This window comes from Squalius cephalus (assembly GCF_949319135.1).
Source record: "Squalius cephalus genome assembly, chromosome: 19".
Taxonomy (NCBI): domain Eukaryota; kingdom Metazoa; phylum Chordata; class Actinopteri; order Cypriniformes; family Leuciscidae; genus Squalius; species Squalius cephalus.
The window spans coordinates 36,432,611-36,449,378 of NC_137140.1; the positions used below are offsets into that span (position 1 = coordinate 36,432,611).

A 16,768-nucleotide genomic window follows, 5' to 3' on the forward strand; every position below is an offset into this window, starting at 1 on the left:
TTGCTGTGTGAACACACAAAAAAATCACGGACATGACTCGAACAGGTTAAATGGTCTTGTAAAAAATAGTCACGATTGTGAAAAAATGGATCAAAAATGGATGGAAATGAATGTGAGACGAATTTCCTCTAGTGGAAGCGTTTGGTACTGCAGCCGAACACACTCTCACTGAAAGCTAATTTTTTGAGATTTTGGGCCTTGCACCCAGCGCAATTGACTTTGTACACGACGCATGTATCATTCCTATTTTGCACCCGCGCACAGCAGACTTTTCCCTCCACAGACGCACGTCGGTAAATTAGGGAATGAACTTGCGCTCCCGGGGTGGATCAGTGAAAAGAGGAGGCGTGTTCCGGCACAAACGTTCCCTGGTGCTATTTTGCAGTTTCAGAAAACAATTCCTCCACTGACCAGGAGAAACCTCGTCTAAAGTCAGTGGCGCGTTGCGCATGTTATTCAGATGCTGTTTTAAGGGCGCATGCTTGACCATAATGTAGCATGTGCACAAAGCGCATACACTTCTCTCATCTACACACAGACGCAGCAGTTCACATTTTTAGAAAATCATACATTATTACAAGGAACAATATTACCACACGAGGGAAATCATTGTTGTGTCCATGAAGATGTGAAAAATAGTCATAAATCTAGCTTACACATTTACCCAAATTATCATACGCCTGTTTAACCGAAGCTAATCTGGGTGTGTTTCTCCATCCCCAATGTCACTTCTCTGTGTTTTACGGCCCTGACGAGAACGCCGGTCTCCTCGGCTGTGAAGCGCTCCTGGCAAATCCGCCGTTATAATAGCAATCCGCCATGGAACAAGCGCGCCTGCTCTTAAAGGGAATGTGAGATGACGCTCTGATTGGTTTATTTCACGTTACGCCCAAACCACACCTATGAGTAATGAAGCTACTTCAGACCAACACATTTTATATTTGCGCCGGGCGCAAGAGTCATTTATCCCGCCGGTATAATAGCAACAGCGCCGAGATCCGCCCACAAAGTTACTTGCGTTTCAGATCGTTACAATAGGGCCCATCAAGCTCAAATTTGTAACAAAACTTGTTTAGATTTATGTCTTTGATTTTCTTGCAATTTTAGAGAAAAACGTGATTTTGAAAATATATATTTCATATAAAAATTTTAAATAGTATTTTTGTGCATTTTTCATAACAATACACGTAAAATTCTGTTCCTTTTTAAATTCACTTTTTTAAACTTTTTTTACGTCAGCAATAATCTGCCAAGTGTCGTCTTTAAAAGGAGATCAAACTTCAGTCTGTGCTTTAAAGCGTTCAAGATTTACCACAGTTTGAGTTGGAGATTTAATTTTCAGGTCTATGTTCAAAAAGAGAATAAATGGATTATAAATACAGCAGAAATATAATTAAGTGCCATAAAATCCCCTAAAAATACAAAATGTTAAATAAAAAAACATCAAACTAAAATATAGCACATTCATTCTATTGAAAAAATACATAAAATCAGTCATTTTTGACTGACACGAGAAGAGCACCAGAGTGTGTGTTTGAGTTGGACGTTCTTCTAACGGTTTTTAAATGTAACAACATTCAGAGAACATTCAAATGTAACATTCCAATAATGTTTAAAGCAGGGTTCACCAATCTCGGTCCTGGAGGGCCGCTGTCCTGCAGAGTTTAGCTCCAACACACCTGTTTGAAAGTTTCTAGTATGCCTAGTGAGACCTTGATTAGCTGGTTCAGGTGTGTTTAATTGGGGTTGGAGCTAAACTCTGCAGGACAGCGGCCCTCCAGGACCGAGATTGGTGAACCCTGGTTTAAAGAATGATACAATGTAATGTTCCTTTAGCATCCGTATAAAATCATTTTTAAAGCGTTTAAAAGCTGGTTGAAGTTAATCTGAATGTATCTGTGAAGGGAACGGGCTCTTCTTCTCCTCTGTGTACTGCGTATTAAAGCAGTGTTTCGAAGCGCGGCTGCTTCGTGCGATACAGCGCTGATACATTCATTCCAAACATGGATTATGTTACAGTTCCTAAAGCCGAACCCTTATCTGCATTTTAATGTCAGAGAACCACAATTCAACCTCAGAAGAGATGATGAAGTCTAGAACTTACAGGACAAAGAACGTTAATAGAAACGGAGGCTGTCAAGCTCCAAAAAGCTTACTGTGTGTTTGCAGCTTTCTAAACTCCATTAAAATATGGTGTGTCAAAAAGCAACACACCAGGTTTTATCTCGACACTTTCGGTATTGACAACTTTTGTTGTGCTTTTTTGCCCCTTGTTGGAGCTTGAAAGAGTAAATGAGGACAGAATCTGCATGTTTTAAAGTAAGAGTTTGGAGAGCGGCTCAGGATCAATACGAATGCATTGATTTAAATGTGTGCTTGTGTCTCGACAGAGTAAAAGCTGTACGTTTTCAGCTGGATTGATTTGAATCTGTTGGTTAATTTGTCTCAATGGGAGTGAAGTCTGCTGATCTGAAACCGTGTTGGTTGGTTTGAGTCGTCGTGAACATTTGAAATGGAAACATCCTCATTTTCCAGAGATCTTCCCCAAGAGAGCAAGTTTGCGTTTATCTGTCGCTCATCCAGTGTGGAACGAGATCCTTTCTCTTTTATGGGCCGATGAGAAAAGAGGATCAATGGGAATGAAACATAGTCAAGTGATGTCTGTGATGAGAACATCTCATCAGTCTCTTCTGAGGTTGAATAGTGGATCTTTGAGATGAAAATGCAGATAGTTTGGTTTGAATCAATGTATCAATCAATGTGAAAATGAGAATATGTTTGATATCAGATGAAATCAATGTGAGTGAATGAAGTTGAATCCTCTGAATAGACAAAACACGACTTTCTCCCAGATCTAGTTCACTGGAAGACGAACACTATATTGCCAAACAGTATCGGGATTTGGGACACCCCTCCAAATCATTGAGTTCAGGAGTTCCAGTCACTTCCATGGCCACAGGTGTATAACATCAAGAATGCAGACACTTCTACACACATCTGTGAAAGAATCGCTCTCAGGAGCTCCGTGAACTCAAGCGTGGGACCGGGATCGGTTCCTCCTGTGCAATAAGTCCATCCGTGAAGCTTCCTCACAACTATATATTCCACAGTCAACTGTTAGTGGTATTATAACAAAGTGGAGTAAGAACAACTTAATATGGACAACTCCATATTAAACCCTACGGATGAAGAATGAAGAATGGGATGTCATTAAAGTTCATGTGCATGTAAAGGCAGACGTAACAAAACGTTTGGCATACAGTGTATTTCTACTTTACATCAGACATCAGCGTACCATTGTTCCAAAGATCAGCGGATTCATTTACATTTCAGGTGTTCGTGGAGTTCAAGCTCTTTCATTTGTGTTTTGGGAAACAATGACTCCGGCAGAAAGTAATTAAATGCGAGAAAAGTGCCGATAAGACGTCTGAAACCCTCTTTCATAAAGGCCGGGTTCTTTGTTCTGCATTCAGTTAATTAAATCACAGACATTTCAGAGTTAAAACGAGCAGAACCTGCAGAGAATAAAAGCTTGCGGAATTTACAAAGGAACCGAGTTCAGATAAAGTAAAACTCAGAGTCATTTTCCTTAACAAAAGTAAAGCCCATGTGGAAGGACTCGTGATGATTCTTCCTGCCGTAATGATTGATTATGACTGAAACAGAAGCGTTTACTCAATGGTTTGGAGATGCACAGAAGAACATCATCAGAGTTCTCACACACACACACACACACGCGTCGTGTTTAATATCTGTAATATCTGTAATATCTGCCAGGCTCTGGCTTCAGCGATCGGTGGACAGATGAACGGCTCTGGCCTCGACTCAAGATCCGCAGTGTGTCGTGAGTCTCATGATCCACGTCTACACATCCACCAACTGTTTACTCCACGACTGAAACTCTGACGTCCTAAAGCCCTTCTGCTCATGTAACGCTTCATTTGTACAGGAACCGTCAGACAGAGACGATGCAAACTTAAGACGAGGCGTAAATATGAGAATGTGAATGAATAAACGAACATCAGCCGAACGCCAGGAACCGTAAACTCACTATCCTGGGTAAAAGACGGATAATCGGGGGCTAGTTGTCACACACTTGACGAATCTTAGTGTATTTACTAGTTGCCATATCAACACTAGAGATTTTTTTTTTTTGGCAAAATTCAGAAATCTTTGGAAGATATCACTGAACATTTATTTAACCATTGCAAAAATAAATGTCTTATGTTAATTTATCATCTCTGTTTTTTTGTGTTTATTTAAAATGAGACAAATCTGATATTATTTTATGGGGCATGTTGTCACACGGAGTTACCATGACTACGCTATTCTATTCTATGCTTTTATGAATTCTATTGAAAAACCCTGAGAAAGAGGTGAATAAAGACTGAGAGTCAATGTTCAGAAATTATTCATTATTATTATGTTTTTGAACTATGCTGTGTTTTGCGGTGTGTTTGTTGATCAAAAATTTGATCATTTTAATTATTAAAAAATGCCATTATTTTACATGAAAAAGTTAATAATTGCACTTTATTGAGAAAGTTTGTCTTGTATATTTCTTGATTAGATCAGATCAGGTCATATGGTCATGTTATAATGAACCTCACCTATGGGGCATGTTGTCACTTTTCACTTCCTCTCTTTCGGGGTAAATCAAGAAAAAAGTGGAGACTGTATCAATTAAACAAAACCACATGATTGTACTAGACCTTTGAGATTAATGCAGGAAAAATAAATCCTCTGAATCCCATGGGTTTACACAAACTGAGAAAGTCAAAAGCGTTTTGAAAACTGCTGAGAGAAATGATGGATCTGACTAAACATTTCCCAGAAACTGTTCCTGGTGTGAGCAGATCGATCTGTTAAACACTAGTGAATCCTTCTCTTTCATCCTCCTCCAACAAATCGGCTGCTCTAAACATCAGGACAGTGCCTTATACAGTAAGCTAACGGACCAGAACACCCTAGTTGCATATAATCCCATTTCAATCTAGAAAACGTCCTATAATCATGTTTCTTTTCAGAGAAACTGTGTGATGTCGAGTGAACGGTTCCCAAACATCCCTATAAATGGATAAATCTGTCCGAACGCCCACGCGAGCTTCTCTCGGCTGATATCGCTGGTCTCTGGCCTTCGGTTCAGGGTAAATCATGTCATGTTCTGTAATGCAGCTTTATCTGTCAGCACATAATCTAATCCAGATCCGCGCAGTGGACCTGAGCTCCGCTAAAGCTAATTAATGTATATCCTGACGACACGCGCCACTGAACACAACATCTGATCGCTGCCAAGATCCAGATCAGCCGAGAGACACTGAGCCCAGATCCAGAACGGCAGAAACGAGGAATCACAGAGAAATCTGCAGCTCATGTTTCATCACATGACGGATATCAAGCCTGATCTGCTGAATACTTACACGACGTTCATGACAAGATCTTACTTCACCCTCATGTCGTTTCAATCCTGTGTGACTTTCTGTCTTCAGTGAAACACAAAAGAAGATCCAAACAACACTGAGTCCCACTGACTTTCACTTTATGGACAAAAAAAACAAAACGTTTCTCAAAATATCTTTTGTGTTTGACAGAAGAAATAACAGGAATACTGATGACAGAATATGCATGAACTATAGCTTTAATTTTCCTCCACTGATTGTCAATAGCTGGAAAACTATGTTCTAAGAATGCTTTGCTAATATTACCATTAAGTTATAAAGATGTTACTTTTAAATGTTCTCTGAAAATCCAGTTTTTAATTTATTTAATGTGAACATTAAAGGGACATTCCATTCCATCATTCCTCAAACATTATGGGAACGTTAATTTTGAATGTTCTCTGAACGCTCCGAAACAAGTTGTTACATTTAAAAATATCCAACTGAAACATGAACCTCCGTGAATGATGTACAGTATAAATATTATTTTGAGAACATTATTAAAGACCACAAACGTTCTATTCATGTTACTGGAAGAACGTTTGTTCATAACTTTGAGAGAACCTTGAGAGAACGTTGAGAGAACAGTGGAAGAGTGGAAGAGTGGAAGAGTGGAAGAGCGGAACAGCGGAAGAGTGGAACAGTGGAAGAGCGGAACAGTGGAAGAGTGGAAGAGTGGAACAGCGGAAGAGTGGAACAGTGGAAGAGCGGAACAGTGGAACAGTGGAAGAGTGGAAGAGTGGAAGAGTGGAAGAGCGGAACAGCGGAAGAGTGGAACAGTGGAAGAGCGGAACAGTGGAAGAGTGGAAGAGTGGAACAGCGGAAGAGTGGAAGAGTGGAACAGCGGAACAGTGGAAGAGCGGAACAGTGGAACAGTGGAAGAGCGGAACAGCGGAACAGTGGAAGAGTGGAAGAGTGGAACAGTGGAAGAGTGGAACAGTGGAAGAGTGGAACAGTGGAAGAGTGGAAGAGTGGAACAGCGGAAGAGTGGAACAGTGGAACAGTGGAAGAGCGGAACAGCGGAACAGTGGAAGAGTGGAAGAGTGGAACAGTGGAAGAGTGGAACAGTGGAAGAGTGGAACAGTGGAAGAGTGGAAGAGTGGAACAGCGGAACAGTGGAACAGTGGAAGAGCGGAACAGTGGAAGAGTGGAACAGTGGAAGAGTGGAACAGTGGAAGAGTGGAACAGTGGAAGAGTGGAACAGTGGAACAGTGGAAGAGCGGAACAGCGGAACAGTGGAAGAGTGGAAGAGTGGAAGAGTGGAAGAGTGGAACAGTGGAAGAGTGGAAGAGTGGAACAGCGGAACAGTGGAACAGTGGAAGAGCGGAACAGCGGAACAGTGGAAGAGTGGAAGAGTGGAACAGCGGAACAGTGGAACAGTGGAAGAGCGGAACAGCGGAACAGTGGAAGAGTGGAACAGTGGAAGAGTGGAACAGTGGAAGAGTGGAACAGCGGAAGAGTGGAAGAGTGGAACAGCGGAACAGTGGAACAGCGGAACAGTGGAACAGTGGAAGAGTGGAACAGTGGAAGAGTGGAAGAGTGGAACAGTGGAACAGTGGAACAGTGGAAGAGTGGAACAGTGGAAGAGTGGAAGAGTGGAACAGTGGAAGAGTGGAAGAGTGGAACAGCGGAACAGTGGAAGAGTGGAAGAGTGGAAGAGTGGAACAGTGGAAGAGTGGAACAGCGGAACAGTGGAAGAGTGGAAGAGTGGAAGAGTGGAACAGTGGAACAGTGGAACAGTGGAAGAGTGGAAGAGTGGAACAGTGGAACAGCGGAACAGTGGAAGAGTGGAAGAGTGGAAGAGTGGAACAGTGGAAGAGTGGAACAGCGGAACAGTGGAAGAGTGGAAGAGTGGAAGAGTGGAACAGTGGAACAGCGGAACAGTGGAACAGTGGAAGAGTGGAAGAGTGGAACAGTGGAACAGTGGAAGAGCGGAACAGTGGAAGAGTGGAAGAGTGGAACAGTGGAAGAGTGGAACAGTGGAAGAGTGGAACAGTGGAAGAGTGGAAGAGTGGAAGAGTGGAACAGTGGAAGAGTGGAACAGCGGAACAGTGGAAGAGTGGAAGAGTGGAAGAGTGGAACAGCGGAACAGTGGAACAGTGGAAGAGTGGAAGAGTGGAACAGTGGAAGAGCGGAACAGTGGAAGAGTGGAAGAGTGGAACAGTGGAAGAGCGGAACAGCGGAACAGTGGAAGAGTGGAAGAGCGGAACAGCGGAAGAGTGGAACAGTGGAAGAGTGGAAGAGTGGAACAACGGAACAGCGGAACAGCGGAAGAGTGGAACAGTGGAACAGCGGAACAGGAACAGCGGAACAGTGGAAGAGCGGAACAGTGGAACAGTGGAAGAGCGGAACAGCGGAACAGGAACAGCGGAACAGCGGAAGAGCGGAAGAGCGGAAGAGTGGAAGAGTGGAACAGCGGAACAGTGGAAGAGTGGAAGAGCGGAACAGCGGAAGAGTGGAAGAGTGGAAGAGTGGAACAGTGGAAGAGTGGAACAGTGGAAGAGTGGAACAACGGAACAGCGGAACAGGAACAGTGGAAGAGCGGAACAGTGGAACAGTGGAAGAGCGGAACAGCGGAACAGTGGAACAGGAACAGCGGAACAGCGGAAGAGCGGAAGAGCGGAAGAGTGGAAGAGTGGAACAGCGGAACAGTGGAAGAGTGGAAGAGCGGAACAGTGGAACAGTGGAAGAGTGGAAGAGTGGAAGAGTGGAACAGTGGAACAGTGGAAGAGTGGAACAACGGAACAGCAGAACAGCGGAAGAGTGGAACAGCGGAACAGCGGAACAGGAACAGCGGAACAGTGGAAGAGCGGAACAGTGGAACAGTGGAAGAGCGGAACAGTGGAACAGGAACAGCGGAAGAGCGGAACAGCGGAACAGCGGAACAGTGGAAGAGTGGAAGAGCGGAACAGCGGAACAGCGGAACAGTGGAACAGTGGAAGAGCGGAACAGCGGAACAGTGGAAGAGTGGAAGAGCGGAACAGCGGAAGAGCGGAACAGTGGAAGAGTGGAACAGCGGAAGAGCGGAACAGCGGAACAGCGGAACAGTGGAACAGTGGAAGAGCGGAACAGCGGAACAGTGGAAGAGTGGAAGAGCGGAACAGCGGAACAGCGGAACAGCGGAACAGTGGAAGAGTGGAACAGCGGAAGAGTGGAACAGTGGAAGAGCGGAACAGCGGAACAGTGGAAGAGTGGAAGAGCGGAAGAGCGGAACAGTGGAAGAGCGGAACAGTGGAAGAGCGGAACAGCGGAAGAGCGGAACAGCGGAACAGTGGAACAGTGGAAGAGCGGAACAGCGGAACAGCGGAAGAGTGGAAGAGCGGAACAGTGGAACAGCGGAAGAGCGGAAGAGTGGAACAGTGGAAGAGTGGAAGAGCGGAACAGCGGAAGAGTGGAAGAGCGGAACAGCGGAACAGTGGAAGAGTGGAAGAGCGGAACAGCGGAAGAGTGGAACAGTGGAAGAGTGGAAGAGTGGAACAGTGGAAGAGTGGAACAGTGGAAGAGTGGAACAGTGGAACAACGGAACAGCGGAAGAGTGGAACAGTGGAACAGCGGAACAGGAACAGCGGAACAGCGGAACAGTGGAAGAGCGGAACAGTGGAACAGTGGAAGAGCGGAACAGCGGAACAGTGGAACAGGAACAGCGGAACAGTGGAAGAGCGGAAGAGTGGAACAGCGGAACAGTGGAACAGTGGAAGAGCGGAACAGCGGAACAGTGGAAGAGCGGAAGAGTGGAACAGCGGAACAGTGGAACAGTGGAAGAGCGGAACAGCGGAACAGTGGAACAGTGGAAGAGTGGAACAGTGGAAGAGTGGAAGAGTGGAACAGTGGAAGAGTGGAACAGTGGAAGAGTGGAACAGCGGAACAGTGGAAGAGTGGAAGAGTGGAACAGCGGAACAGCGGAAGAGTGGAAGAGCGGAACAGCGGAACAGTGGAAGAGTGGAAGAGCGGAACAGCGGAAGAGTGGAACAGTGGAAGAGTGGAAGAGTGGAACAGTGGAAGAGTGGAACAGTGGAACAGCGGAAGAGTGGAAGAGCGGAACAGCGGAACAGTGGAAGAGTGGAAGAGCGGAACAGCGGAAGAGTGGAACAGTGGAAGAGTGGAACAGTGGAAGAGTGGAACAGTGGAAGAGTGGAACAGTGGAACAACGGAACAGCGGAAGAGTGGAACAGTGGAACAGCGGAACAGGAACAGCGGAACAGCGGAACAGTGGAAGAGCGGAACAGTGGAACAGTGGAAGAGCGGAACAGCGGAACAGTGGAACAGGAACAGCGGAACAGTGGAAGAGCGGAAGAGTGGAACAGCGGAACAGTGGAACAGTGGAAGAGCGGAACAGCGGAACAGTGGAACAGTGGAAGAGTGGAACAGTGGAAGAGTGGAAGAGTGGAACAGTGGAAGAGTGGAACAGTGGAAGAGTGGAACAGCGGAACAGTGGAAGAGTGGAAGAGTGGAAGAGTGGAACAGCGGAACAGCGGAAGAGTGGAAGAGCGGAACAGCGGAACAGTGGAAGAGCGGAAGAGCGGAACAGTGGAAGAGTGGAAGAGCGGAACAGCGGAAGAGCGGAACAGCGGAACAGTGGAAGAGTGGAAGAGCGGAACAGTGGAAGAGCGGAACAGTGGAAGAGCGGAACAGCGGAAGAGCGGAACAGTGGAACAGTGGAACAGTGGAAGAGCGGAACAGCGGAACAGCGGAAGAGCGGAACAGTGGAACAGTGGAAGAGCGGAACAGCGGAACAGTGGAAGAGTGGAACAGCGGAACAGTGGAAGAGCGGAACAGCGGAACAGTGGAAGAGTGGAACAGCGGAACAGTGGAACAGCGGAACAGCGGAACAGTGGAAGAGCGGAACAGCGGAAGAGCGGAACAGTGGAAGAGCGGAACAGCGGAACAGCGGAACAGTGGAACAGTGGAAGAGCGGAACAGTGGAACAGTGGAAGAGCGGAACAGCGGAACAGCGGAACAGGAACAGCGGAACAGCGGAACAGTGGAAGAGCGGAACAGGAACAGTGGAAGAGTGGAACAGTGGAAGAGCGGAACAGCGGAACAGTGGAACAGTGGAAGAGCGGAACAGGAACAGCGGAAGAGTGGAACAGCGGAACAGCGGAACAGTGGAACAGGAACAGCGGAACAGCGGAAGAGCGGAACAGTGGAAGAGCGGAACAGGAACAGTGGAAGAGTGGAACAGTGGAAGAGCGGAACAGCGGAACAGTGGAAGAGCGGAACAGCGGAACAGTGGAAGAGCGGAACAGGAACAGTGGAAGAGTGGAACAGTGGAAGAGCGGAACAGCGGAACAGTGGAAGAGCGGAACAGGAACAGTGGAAGAGTGGAACAGCGGAACAGCGGAACAGTGGAACAGTGGAAGAGCGGAACAGTGGAACAGGAACAGCGGAAGAGCGGAACAGTGGAAGAGTGGAACAGTGGAAGAGTGGAACAGGAACAGCGGAAGAGCGGAACAGTGGAAGAGCGGAACAGGAACAGTGGAAGAGTGGAAGAGCGGAACAGCGGAACAGTGGAACAGGAACAGCGGAAGAGCGGAACAGCGGAACAGTGGAACAGGAACAGCGGAAGAGCGGAACAGTGGAAGAGCGGAACAGGAACAGTGGAAGAGTGGAACAGTGGAAGAGCGGAACAGCGGAACAGTGGAAGAGTGGAACAGTGGAAGAGCGGAACAGCGGAACAGTGGAAGAGCGGAACAGCGGAACAGTGGAAGAGTGGAAGAGTGGAACAGTGGAAGAGCGGAACAGCGGAACAGTGGAAGAGCGGAACAGCGGAACAGTGGAAGAGCGGAACAGGAACAGTGGAAGAGTGGAACAGTGGAAGAGCGGAACAGCGGAACAGTGGAAGAGCGGAACAGGAACAGTGGAACAGTGGAAGAGTGGAACAGCGGAACAGTGGAACAGGAACAGTGCGCATCTGATGTGTCTCAGCTGAAGGATATTATACATTATTCATCGGCTTTTTTACCGTGCATCCCTAATAAAATTAAATATTATTTTTAAAGTACAACAGTTGTAAAGTATACATATTTGTACTGAATTTAATATATAAATAATGTCACAATGCAAAAATGCTGCACATTGGACACCATAAACTATGAGAAAATGTCAAAAACTCTTCTTTTGTGTTCGGTGAAGAAGAAAAACAGCAGCGTACAGTTTTTGAATGACATGAAGCTCAAAAGTTGAGAAAAGTGTGCAGAGAGAGAGAGAGAGAGAGAGGGAGAGAGAGAGGGAGAGAGAGAGAGAGTGAGAGAGAGAGGGAGAGAGAGAGGGAGAGAGAGTGTGTGAGAGAGAGAGAGGGAGAGAGAGAGGGAGAGAGAGTGAGAGAGAGAGAGAGAGAGGGAGAGAGAGTGAGAGAGAGAGAGAGAGAGAGAGAGAGAGAGGGAGAGAGAGAGAGAGAGACGTCTGACAGTAATTAGAGAATGAGACACAAACTGTCTTCCTGCGCAGAGATGAAATGATCAGGAATAATTACAGTGATGATTCTCTCCACCTGCGACTGACAGACATGCTGGATTATGAAGCAGTGATTTGTGTAAGCTGTGTGTGTTGTGTGTGTTATGTGAGTTGTGTGTGTTGTGTTAGTTGTGTGTGTGAGTTGCGTGTGTTGTGTTAGTTGTGTGTGTGAGTTGTGTGTGTTGTGTGAGTTGTGTGTTGTGTTAGTTGTGTGTGTGAGTTGTGTGTGTTGTATGAGTTGTGTGTTGTGTTAGTTGTGTGTGTGAGTTGTGTGTGTTGTGTTAGTTGTGTGTGTGAGTTGTGTGTGTTGTGTGAGTAACAAGGGCCACACACACATATGTACATCCATGCATTCGGCAGACGCTTTTATCCATTCAAGATATATATTTCAGTTGATGCATTCCCTGGAAAACACACAAATCTAATGTTGCAATAGTGACATATAGAGTTCATGTTTTCAACCTTTAGATCCACAGAACCCCAAATATGATCTTCCTCACGATCCTCCTCATCATGTCTGGAACGACAGAATTTACTGTACATTTAAAAATGAACTGATTTCATTAAATGTTTCTTCAAGAGACTATAACTAACTAACTAACTACCCCAATCCAGTGTGTGTGAATCTGACAGAGAGAGAGAGACAGAACAACACAAAGAAAGAGAAATATTAATCCTGACCTGTCCAGCTTTACGGATCACTGACTGTCCACATCAGAAGTTCACCTTTGACCTTCAGCCGAGAGTATGACGAAGTGTGTAAAGAACACACGAGATGCTCACGATAGCTGCGTTTCCATCGTGGTTTTATATGAGTTTTGGGATATTGCACAAAAAACGCTGCATGGAAACGGCAAGATGTTCATAAATTCCAAAGATGTGCATAAAAAATGTATGCGCTGAATTGAGGCAGATCATTTTTTATCCAATAACAAGACATTCACATGGAAACACATTTACCGGGAAAATCCTCGATGTGCAACTGACTTTTCCTCAGCGTCAGCTGTGATTGGATAACTGGAGTAACCAGCGGACCAATGGCATCGCAGCACCTCTAATGTTGTTTTGGTGTTTCTAAAAGTCAAAGTGTGTGATCAAAATGATTTGGTTTAATTCTATGGAATTACCTTTGTGCCAATAATAATGCACGTAACTTTTCAAGAAACTAATGCAAATATAAATTGAAACTGAATAAAATATCTGTGAAACTGAAGATAACATTTTTTTGCCTTTGTTTTTAATACAAGGTCAAGAAGCTGTCAATCAAAAACTCAGTAGCCGATGAGAACACACTGCTGCTAGCCCCGCCCCCACGAGAGATACGTGCCAGAATGGTGAACGAAAACTCAGGGAGCGTAAACGAAAACTTCAGGAGCGTAAATGAAAAGTCTGGAAGCACATTTGTAAGTTCAGATCAGCGAAAGAAAGATGTGAAAACAGTTAGCAAAACAGTGTAGTGAAACATGCAGTGTATTTACTGTGTTTCATCTGACGCTCTGACACACTCGTTTATGATGGAGGGAACAAGAGTCTGATATTGACTATACATATGTTTTTATGGAATATTGCAGGATTCATTATTGTGTTAATCTTGAATCAGAATAAGTTCCTCTTGCAGCATCTCTTCTCTTCTCTGATGATGATATAACCTGTCACTCACATGAGATCAGCCAATAGCAAACCACAACCATCCAATCAATTCCCCACAGACACAATCAAGCCCCGCCCACATTTGTTCTTGTTCCTGAAGCGTTTCACTCGGATATACGTCTTTATAAAGAAGAAAAGACCAGCGCAACTTCCCTTTCATGACTTTAACTCAAGGTTTAACTCAACGTTTCCGTGGCAATTTTATAAAATATTTTACTGTATTTTACTTTGTATTTGTATTCGATTTTCAGTAAACACAAACGTTTTTCATTGGTTCTAGTTTGAGTTAACACTTATAAACCTGTGTCTGATTGAAATATAGCGACCAACCACAGTTTGAGATGAATTAATTTAGAGGCAGAATTAAATGGAAGGATTGATGTCATAATTATAGACCAACATGAGAATCTCAGTATGAGGCTGAGACTACAGGAAACTACAGGAGACTACAGGACACTACAGGAAACTACAGGAGACTACAGGAAACTACAGGAAACTACAGGAGAATACAGGAGACTACAGGAGACAACAGGAAACTACAGGAGACTACAGGACACTACAGGAAACTACAGGAGACTACAGGAGAATACAGGAGACTACAGGAAACTACAGGACACTACAGGAAACTACAGGAGACTACAGGAAACTACAGGAGAATACAGGAGACTACAGGAAACTACAGGAAACTACAGGAGACTACAGGAGACTACAGGAAACTACAGGAGACTACAGGAGAATACAGGAGACTACAGGAGAATACAGGAGACTACAGGAGAATACAGGAGACTACAGGAAACTACAGGAAACTACAGGAGAATACAGGAGACTACAGGAAACTACAGGGAACTACAGGAAACTACAGGAGAATACAGGAGACTACAGGAGAATACAGGAGACTACAGGAAACTACAGGAGACTACAGGAAACTACAGGAGAATACAGCAGACTACAGGAAACTACAGGAAACTACAGGAGACTACAGGAGACTACAGGAGAATACAGGAGACTACAGGAAACTACAGGAAACTACAGGAGAATACAGGAAACTACAGGAGACTACAGGAAACTACAGGAGAGCATGAGTTCAAAAAGCCCAAAACAATTCATTTCAGGGGTCGGCCGAACTCTTCTGGCACACAATAGAAACAGACCATCGTCTTCACATTCATCTTCCTCCAGTCAGTGATGAAGTGTGTGTTCAGGAGTCAGAGTGTGTGTTCAGGTCACAGTGTGTGTTCAGAGGGTCTGACTGCAGGACTGATGAATAAACCGTTATGTGATTTACTGAGACACACGACTGTAGAACTGAGCAAATATTAGATTTAACAGTTGGACCTGAAGAGGCTTTGGCTCCGAAACCACAGCGAGATCTTTATATAGAGTCACATTAAAGAAGATGCATGTTCGCTCAATATTATTACATGTGCTGATGAAGAGACACATGCACTCGCGCACACACACACACATACACTGACACACACACACACACACACACACACACACTCGCACACATCATCATCGAACTGACTTATCAATTAGATATCATTATATTATTTCACTGCACTCTGTAAACAAATAAATATTGCGATGGTTTGGCTCATATCGCCATTCCAATAAATGAAGTGAACTGGATTTGAGAGAAACTGAAACACGCAATGATTCTCTTCAGCAGACAGAACAGCAACAACTCTCTCAACACAAACCTCGAGCAAACCACAGAAACACACAAACCACAGAAACACACAAACCACAGAAACACACAAACCCACAGAAACACACAAACCACAGAAACATACAAACCCACAGAAACACACAAACCACAGAAACACACAAACCACAGAAACATACAAACCCACAGAAACACACAAACCACAGAAACCCACAGAAACACACAAACCACAGAAACACACAAACCCACAGAAACACACAAAACCAGCAGAAACACACAAACCAACACAAACCCAGCAGAAACACACAAAACCAGCAGAAACACACAAACCAACACAAACCCAGCAGAAACACACAAACCACAGAAACACACAAACCACAGAAACACACAAACCCACAGAAACACACAAACCAAGCGCACAGAGAAACACTCACTGCTCGAGCTCAATCTAAGAAATCAATCTCCAAAAACCAGAGTGAATAAACAGCCATATCGAAGACAAAGATGATACATGAACATAATCACTGATTTTTATCAGCAGGCGATAATAAATCATTTTTAAAAAGTCGGATTATTATAAAAAATGATTACAAAAGTTATTAGATCAATCACGACTGGACTGAATTCGAGTAAATAATAGAAAATAATAATAGAAAATAAACTCATATAGCCAATATGAATAATTATTTTAAACTTACGAAGCTTTGCGGAGTCCAAACTGAGGAGAATATGAGTCAAACTGGAGTCAGTTAGATCCACCTGAAGCACTCAGTCACATTCATCATCATCTTCATCATCTTCATCTTCATCTTTATCACTCCAGCAGCTCCGAGGACCGACCGCATATCTGATGATGATGATGATGATGAAGATGATGGATTCGCTGTTCGGGGCGGGATTCGCTGTCGGTGACGTCACGTGTCGTGGTCCCTCATCTGTGTATGTGTGTGTGTGTGTGTGTGTGTGTGTGTGTGTGAAGCGACCGGAGCGACGGAAGACCGAGGCTCGTGCGCGCGATCGAGTGTAAGATCTGAAGTGACCGGTTAAACTCTCAGATCAGGATAAAGAGTAAAGAAAACTGCGTTTTTAAAAAATACTTATTTATTTTATTATTATTATTTACCTTTATTCGCTAAGGACGTATTCAATTGTATACAAAATTGAAAGGAAAATAATTTATAAATATACAAAAGTTTATATATTTTTTTACTTTCTGTTCATCAAAGAATCCTAAATAAAATGCATCACGGTTTCCACAAAAATATGAAGTATAATATTGCCTGAACGGATTGTTTCTGATGCAGTGAGTGTTTGATTGACAATAAACTGAATATTTCTGATAAATCTTCCAGAGAAACATTAAAACACTCATCACTCATCACACTGCCTCCTACAGGAGAACAACAGCGTCCTGAAAACTAATAAAGAACAGTTATTGCAGGAATATGTAACACGTGTGAATGAGCTTTACAGTTTTTTACAATCACTTTGCTACTATTTTCAGAACCTTGATGTCATTTTTCAAAACTCTAGACACAAAATTTAAAACGGTTATCAC

General features: G+C 44.3%; 1 protein-coding gene across 2 annotated transcripts in view; it reads right to left on the reverse strand.

Moving 5' to 3' along the window:
• Nucleotides 1–16,043, reverse strand: part of chrm3b (cholinergic receptor, muscarinic 3b) — a 26,373-nt gene extending 10,330 nt beyond the window's left edge. For both annotated transcript variants that reach the window (XM_079850779.1, XM_079850780.1), the window contains exon 1: nt 15,909–16,043. The gene's annotated coding sequence lies outside the window, so the exon portion shown is untranslated. The remainder of the gene's footprint in view (nt 1–15,908) is intronic.
• Nucleotides 16,044–16,768: the final 725 nt, after the last annotated feature.